This window comes from Urocitellus parryii, chromosome 8, assembly GCF_045843805.1.
Source record: "Urocitellus parryii isolate mUroPar1 chromosome 8, mUroPar1.hap1, whole genome shotgun sequence".
NCBI lineage: Eukaryota > Metazoa > Chordata > Mammalia > Rodentia > Sciuridae > Urocitellus > Urocitellus parryii.
In genome coordinates, this window is record NC_135538.1 from 64,050,977 (window position 1) to 64,059,003 (window position 8,027).

Sequence of the window (8,027 nt, forward strand, 5' to 3'; positions counted from 1 at the left end):
GTTGGCGAGAGAGCACAGCCACTATATAGAGACCAACTGTGTAGAATGGTTGTGGGCTTTCCCTCTGAGACACTCTTTCAGCCTAATCATAAGCCACCAAGCAAAAATACTGGCAATCACACCTTGTCCTCGGTGTTCAGTGTGTTAAAAGATGCCTGAAATGTGAATATTAGCCAAAATATTATAAGAAAGGACAAGAGCTTGTTTCTAAAAATATTTAATATGCAACCAGGGTTAGATCCACATATATCACTGTATTATGAACAAAGCCAAGAGAAAGATTTTAATAAAAAGTTATCTTGACATCAAAAAAAGTTCTTTAAATAATCTACTTATTGGGCTGGGGATGTGACTCAAGCGGTAGCATGCTCACCTGGCATGTGTGCGGCCAGGGTTCCATCCTCAGCACCACATACAAATAAAGTTGTTGTGTCTGCTGAAAACTGAAAAATAAATATTAAAAAACTCTCTCTCTCTCTTTAAAAAAATCTACTTATTATGAAACTTTCCATAATAAGGACAAGAGGATAATAATCCTCCATGAATCTACCTCCCAGCTTCAAAAATTATAAGTCCTTTTCTCATTTATTCCTTCTTTCAATATTTTGTAGGATTTAAAAATTCTTCAGGATGTCTCTCTGATGACACTTTGTCTATATATAACTGATATGTCATCCTAATATTTATTATAATTCCTTTATAGTATCTAATACTTAGTTCATAATCTGGTTTTCCTGGTTATGTTGAGAGTTTTTCCCACTGCGGGTGTGTTAAAAACAGAACACAAAGTTCACACTTTGCATTTAATTATTATGATTCTTAAATCTGTTTTAGTTTTTAAAATCGGACCCATTTTCATGCAATTGATTTGGTAGAGAAAACAGGTCATTCTTCTTATGGAATGCTTGACATCTAGATCTGATTGATTGCCTCCTTGGGGTGGTTTTAATTGATCCCTTTTTCTCTGTGTTTCCTGTCAGGTCTAGAGGTTGGATTAGATTCAGATTCAGACAAGAAGACTTCATCGTGGTTCTGGGTACTTTCAATTTTATAATATCATGGTCTAGTTATCAGACTTGAAGTTTTTGGAATTTTTTCCCTTATGTTAGTTGCTATATCTCCCTGCAGAGATTCAAAATTATACTACCTTTATTTTCTTTCCCCAACTGAAGTCTGAAGACATCTGAATTTACATAGACAAAATAACCAGGCAAAATACCAATGGTTCTGAATTCTGAAACTCTTAAATAAATAGTATTTGAAGGAGTTTTTCCTGCTTCAACACTAAGGGATTGACTGGATAGGGAAAAAAATGAGTAAGTTATAAACACTCAAAATGGATTAATGAGTGTAAAGTTACAAAAAGCACATCACTAATTATTATATTTAGAAGGTACACTGTTAAAAGTCAGGATGAAAATAGCTGAAATTTAATGTGTCATTTGCTAATTATTCAGTTTATAGATTCCCAATGCCATTTCTTTCTAGTTCTTCTGTTCCTTAGGGAGTTTTGATGTCATTTTATTCACTTTTAACATCTACAGAAACTACTGTATGCTGATAACTGACCATAAATTGTGCATGTGGTAAGATACACAAGAAATTATGACTCAGGATTCATCTGTGCTACTAACTGAGATAAACCCTGAGCATTTTGTACCACAGTTGAGTACATTTCAGAGGCAATGTTGAAAATAAAGTAGTTAGAATTCTACTAACCACTTAGCATGCTATCTACGGCTTGGTGAAGACATAGAAAAATAAATCATGGAGACCACTGTGCCCACTTTGTATCATCATGCTCCTCAGGTGCTAAATGTGTTCTTCACTGGTTACAAACCAGGGTTCTCAGCCATGACTATACACTGGAATCACTTGGGGAACTCAATCTCACTGATATTCAGATTCAACCTCCAAATAGAATCAATCTGGGTTTCTGAGGGTAGGCCCCAGACATTGGCATTTTTAAAAAACCTCTTGGTACTCAGGGTTTAACATCTTCAATCTAATCATCATATAAGAAGTATCACTTATAACTCTTACTGTGTATAGAGGACTGTGCTGAAAATCTCTTACACATAAGGAAATTCATGCTTGGAGAGATGTTATTTACTTAATATCTTGCCACAAAGTAGAATATCATACCCAGTATATTTGGCTTCAGAACCAATGGATTTGAACTTGTTTTGAACATGGCACAAAATAAGACATGGAATTTACATCATAACTCAGAATACATATGAAAATAAAATATGAGTATTAATTAACAAATAATATATATATGTGTGTGTGTGTGTGTATATATATATATATATATATATATATATATATATATATATATACACACCCCCCAAGGATTGAACCCAGGGACACTTAACCACTGAGCCACATTCCAACCCTTTTTTATATTTTATTTAGAGACAGGGTCTCTAAATTGCTGAGGCTGGCTTTGAACTTGCAATTTTCCTGCCTCAGCCTCCTGAGCTGCTGGGATTACAGGTGTGTTCTACCATGCCTGGCCTAACAAATATTTCTTAATCTATTAAGTAGAACACATTCTGATATTTTATTTTAATTGAAACATTAGTGGCTGGAACTGGGGAGTAGCTCAGTGTAGAATACTTGCCTAGTATGCATGAGGTCCTGAGTTGGAACCCCAGCACTGAAAACAAAAACAAAAATGATCAACAACAACAGACAATAATGGTAATATCCTGTAAAATCATTTCATTACTTTGTTTGAAATATTTTTCTAAATCATGACAATCTTGACATAACAGTATAGGTTTGCTTTATGTTCCAATAAATGTCAGTAACTTTTCCCTTCAATGCCTTCTCACTTTGTTTTATCACTTGGAAAGCACCTTCCTTTTATCTCTGCTTTTTCCCCCAAAGGCTATCAAGTTTCCTCCCTGCTAAAAAGTGTTTCCAAGAATACTCAAGTCCATAATGTCTCTTAATCTGATGCCTATTTTTTAAATTATTATTTATTTTTTAGTTGTAGTTGCACACAATACTTTTATTTTATTTATTTTTATGCCTTGCTGAGGATCAAAACCAGGGTCTCACATGTGGTAGGGTAGCTCTCTATCTCTGAGCCACAACCCCAGCCCCTCTCATGTCTACTTCCCCTGCTCCCCAAAGGCTAAGGGAGTTTTTAATTTTTTGTATGTGGAAAAAGTGGCAAAATTCTTTCGTGTTTTACAATGTTGCCTTAAAACAGATAAGGCTGTCCTTATTACCTTTCAAAAATACATTTAAATTCTAATACCAGTGTGAAGAGTAACACAAAATTGTGTATATAACTTATTCACATCAGGTTATAAACTCTAGCTATAAAACATCAAATGACATGAATAAATACCAAACAAACTTGTTATTCCATACAAATCCCAGACTATTGCTACAGATAATCTTAGTTTGGATAACACCAACTTAGTAGAGTGTTTCACCTTAATATTTACATTTAGCTAAATTTAGCTTTTAAAGTACAATTTAGAACTCATAGTGTATAGTAATCAATAATTACATGGGTTAGCTGTACTAGCAAAAATCAAAGGATAGTCTTAAATCTCTTATATATTTATGAAACAGGGTTCTCATACCTATTTTTAATGTGAGATTTCATCACTCATTTTTATACTAAATTATATGGTGTATTGTGATGCTCTGTAGTTGTTTTATGTCTTTGATGGTTATGTCTCCTTGACTAAATTTAATCTCTTTGAGGATAATGACCATATTCTATGTTTTTGCTTCTGTATGCTTCAAGGCAGGCACTCTACAGATGTGAAAGACAGCTCAACACAAGCCAACTTTTGAACTTTCATTCCTTTATTACTGAAGATTCCCTTTAGATTATTCTAAAGCCTCTTGCAGGTTTATGTCTGTTTTATATGATATGTAAGAAATTCTATAAAACTTACAAATTAAGGAAGAAAATATAAAACTCTTTTGATTAGCATCTATAAGAAAGTTTCTTGGGTGGGAAGAAAAAAGTAGAAATTGGCATTTTTTTGGTAGGCCAAAATATAAATTCTTTTATCCTATCTCTGAAAAGAAGTTATTGAATTGTTTAAATGAAATTGGACCCTGTGGCACTTAGATACTGACATGAGATTATTTATGGGTCATTTGTTTTTTCAAGTAGAATGAATATAAGGAATTGTTTGTAACAAATTCCTTGTAACAAGGAATTTTTATGTACTCATCTAGTTGAATTGCTTACAATGACATAAGGCCTAACAATGGATTTGGCCTTAGGTTTGGGATGTATGTTGGTGGAGTAATCCTAATTTTTAAAAAATATTTTTTAGTTATTGATGGGCCTTTATTTTATTTATTTGTATGTGGTGCTGAGAATTGAACCCAGTGCCTCACACATGCTAAGCAAGCACCACCACTGAGCCACAACCCCAGCCCCAGTTATCATAATTTAAAGGGAAACATTACCAAATACAAGTATATCTTGCATATTGTTTATTTGCAAGTAATGTTTTCAATATCACTGAGGACCTCCTAGTGGCTCCTGAGGTCAAAGGATATGGTTGGCTGGTTAAATTCCTTGCAACTCCACGACTATTGGTATGCTTGTCATTTCAATCTTTAGACTACTGCTAAAAGGGACAGATAGGTAGTTGGTTGGATATTGGGGAACGGGGGGTATCTATGGTTTTTATCTACAATACTCATTCCCCTTCTTTGCTAATGACACTTTAATTTTCCTTTGGGAAAACCTCTTACTTTCTACTCAGTTTATCTAGTTTGGTTGTATATGGATAATGGAACACTAAAGCTATTTCACTTGATGTTCATCTAACATAGGCAAATGACTTCAGTCAGTTAGTGTGCATTCCACTTCATGGTTATAATGGTTAGTTTCCAGGAGAGAGATTCTTGGTCTGCTCTCTTGCTGATTGGATCAGTTGCCAAGGTGGTTGGAGGTAAGCCTGGGGCTGCAGATCTTAACCTTGCTTAGAGAAAATAGAACAAGTATAATCAAAGCTAAGATAGGGAGAGAAACTGAACCCTGATAGTCTTTGGGCATCTGGAGGAAAAATAGAAAAGTTGCTGTACTTTTAGGATTTATGAAAATATGAGCCAGTGAATTTCAGCCACTTCTGTTGTAGGTTTTCTTAAGTCAGTTTGAGGTGGGTGTCTGTCACATTCAATTATCCATACTATACAGGCATTTATTATAAAATCAGGATATCTTCAATCTTGCTTACTGTTAATCTCCTTTCCTGTCTTCTGCTTTTATAGAGCCCAGAGTTTACTTCTTCTCTATCTGGTAACAGAAGTTTCTTTCAATTTTGCATATTTTCTTCCTGCCCTCTTCCCTCTACCAGTTCAGCATAAGCACTTCTTCACAGCTATAGGTGGCAGAAGGGGAAGAACTAAGATGTTGGGGTCTAGTTTCAGGCCTGTGATGGCCTGAAAGTGTTTCAGGCCTGTAAGTGTTTTTGTGTGAATTAGAAAATACCATTTCTTCTCAGTCCTGTGCTAGAAGCAGTGCTTTGGAGCCTAGCCTGTACCTTAACCCCAAATAACCTGTCCACTACTCAGAAGACATAGTGAAGAATGCAAATGCATAGTATTGTACCACACTATGCTGAGGGCCCACAGTACTAAGAAGCAATGAGGTAGCAAAGCAAGCCAGTGGACAGTGGCAGACCCTCTGCTACTCACACCCTGGAGCTACTGTTGGGTGGTGATAGCTGCTGATATTGTGAGTCCCCTGGATATCCCCACTCTGCTGTGGTCTCAATAGTTATCACAAACGAAGGTACCTGGAAAACCAATATCATGTGTAACTTAATAACTGCATTTCACATGCAGCATCATTTACATCTTAAGGCAGGATCTTTCTGGGGTGACTTCCTGGACTTCAATTTGGCGATCTTTGCAGCCAGCCTTCCTTCATGAAAGTCAACGGTTCTAGAAATCCAGTTGAAGTTCTCTTAGGAAGTGGTCATTTAGTATGGGGTAAAGGAGGGCACTTGGCAAGTCTCTCAGGCAGGGCACACATCAGCAACACCTTCAAAGATCTGTGTAGGGCCCCCAGCTAGTCTTCATTTTCCTGCACTCCTTCTTAGGTGAAACCCTCATTACAGTGTTTGCAGAGAAGAAAGAATAACCAGGGAGGAAAGGTAAGCAGCCTTGGGAAATAAAATTCCACTGGGCAATCGCAGGCTGGGTTCGCCTACTTTTGGGGAGCGGGGGGAAGGGAGGTGCCGCGGTGGGGGCGGGAGTCAAAAACCCTAATAGGAGTGTGCACAGTTAGGAACAAGGAGAGGTTCCATGAACTGTAGTGGGTTGCAGGCCAGCCGTTGGGGTGGCTCAGCGCGGGGGTCCAAGCACTTGCCATAGCCTTGGTGCCTTTTGCCCAGGAGGGGCGACCAGATGTGGGACACCAGTGAGGCTGGAAGAGAAAGAGCCAGAAAAGGGCCAGCGATCAGCCCGGGCACAGCCGGGGCCATGGCTTCCCAGTATCCCTCCGTCTCTACTAGCATCCTCCCTCTTTACTAGGCTCCTTCTCGGTTCTCCTTTCCTCCCTCCCACCCACACACCCACACCACCTCCGGGCCAAAAACGGGGCCGGCGCCTTTAAGAGGGAGCTTTGGTTACCCTGGGGGCGGGAACCCCACGGCAGATCGCGAGGCGGAGGCTCCAGTCGGCGATGCTCCTCACTTTCTGCTCCAGCTCCCGCCGCCACCGCCGCCTTCACAGCCACCTCCGCCTCCTCATCGTTGTCCTCCTCCTCTGCCTGGAAGCCCTGTTCTCAGCAGCGGAGGAGAGAAGTGCTATGTCAGGAAAGTTCCTGGAGGAACTGGATGAGGCCATGCTCCCCGAGCTCTTCCTGAGGCGCCCGCGCGCTGCCCTTTGTATGAGGTGAGCCTGGGGTCCTCGGCCCCCGGGACAGGTAGCCGCCCGGGGCGGGGCGGGGCGTGCTGGGACCCTCCGGGTGGGGACGGTGTGCGGTGTGGCAGAGGGCGCGGGGGAATTGAGGCTGCTGAGACTGAAGTTGTGCCAGAGCAGCTTGGGTTTGCGGTAAGATTTTTGCAGCTGGACTGGAGTCATTGCAGCAGCCAGCGCCACACACAGGGAGCTGGCGGGGACTCTGTTCCTGCGGGTGCCTGCTCGCCTCCCGAAGCCTCCCAGCCGGGTCCCCTACCGGCCGGAGCAGTTAGGCCTTCTAGGAAGCGGGTGGCTGCAGACCGGCACCCGGTGCCGGCTGCTCCCTGCCGGGCCGCCGGCTCCAGAAGCGAAGTGCTGTGAGCCAAAGGAAGGGGATCGACTCCTCTTGAACTTTTTACACTGTGATCTCGCCGCTCTTGGCCGAAATTCACCTTGTTTGCCCAGGTGGAAGGCTCCCTGCGAGCTCCAACAGTTCCAAGAGGTTCCCTCTTAGCATGCGGTTAAGCTTGTGGAGGAGCTATGTGTCTTTAGCCTTGGTAGGTTTTCAGCCTCGCCCTGATTTTGCTTCTGTCTCCCCTCTTAAAAAAAAAAAAAAAAAAAAAATTCTTTTTCTTTTCCTTTTTTCTTAAAGAAAACATATTTTGGAATCTCAGAGTACTTACAAAGCCTTCAAAAACATCTTTAAAAAGAATTTTCCCCCAGGGCTGGCCCAAATTTTCAAAGTGATCCTTTAGTCTTTGATGAAATATTTATATTCAGCCTCGACACTTATGAAATACAGCATACCTGTACTATGATGAAGTTTTTTTTTTTTTCAGTGAGAGGATGAGGTTTAGCTATATCTTTAAGAATAGGATTTTCTTTGTTTATTGAGGAATTCATTTTTCATTCTTAGATTAAGAAGGATCCAACTAATTTTAGGAGTAACATTTCTAAGAACTGCAAATAAAACCTGATGTTTCTTGCATAATTTGATGTTGTTTCAGACAGTTTTATCCATGGATGAGGTATGTAATATGAAACCTAATACATAGGTACATTTATTACACAAGGGGGTAAGTTTTCTTTTTCTGTGTTTCTCATGGGTGAAGAAAACCCCATATACTCAC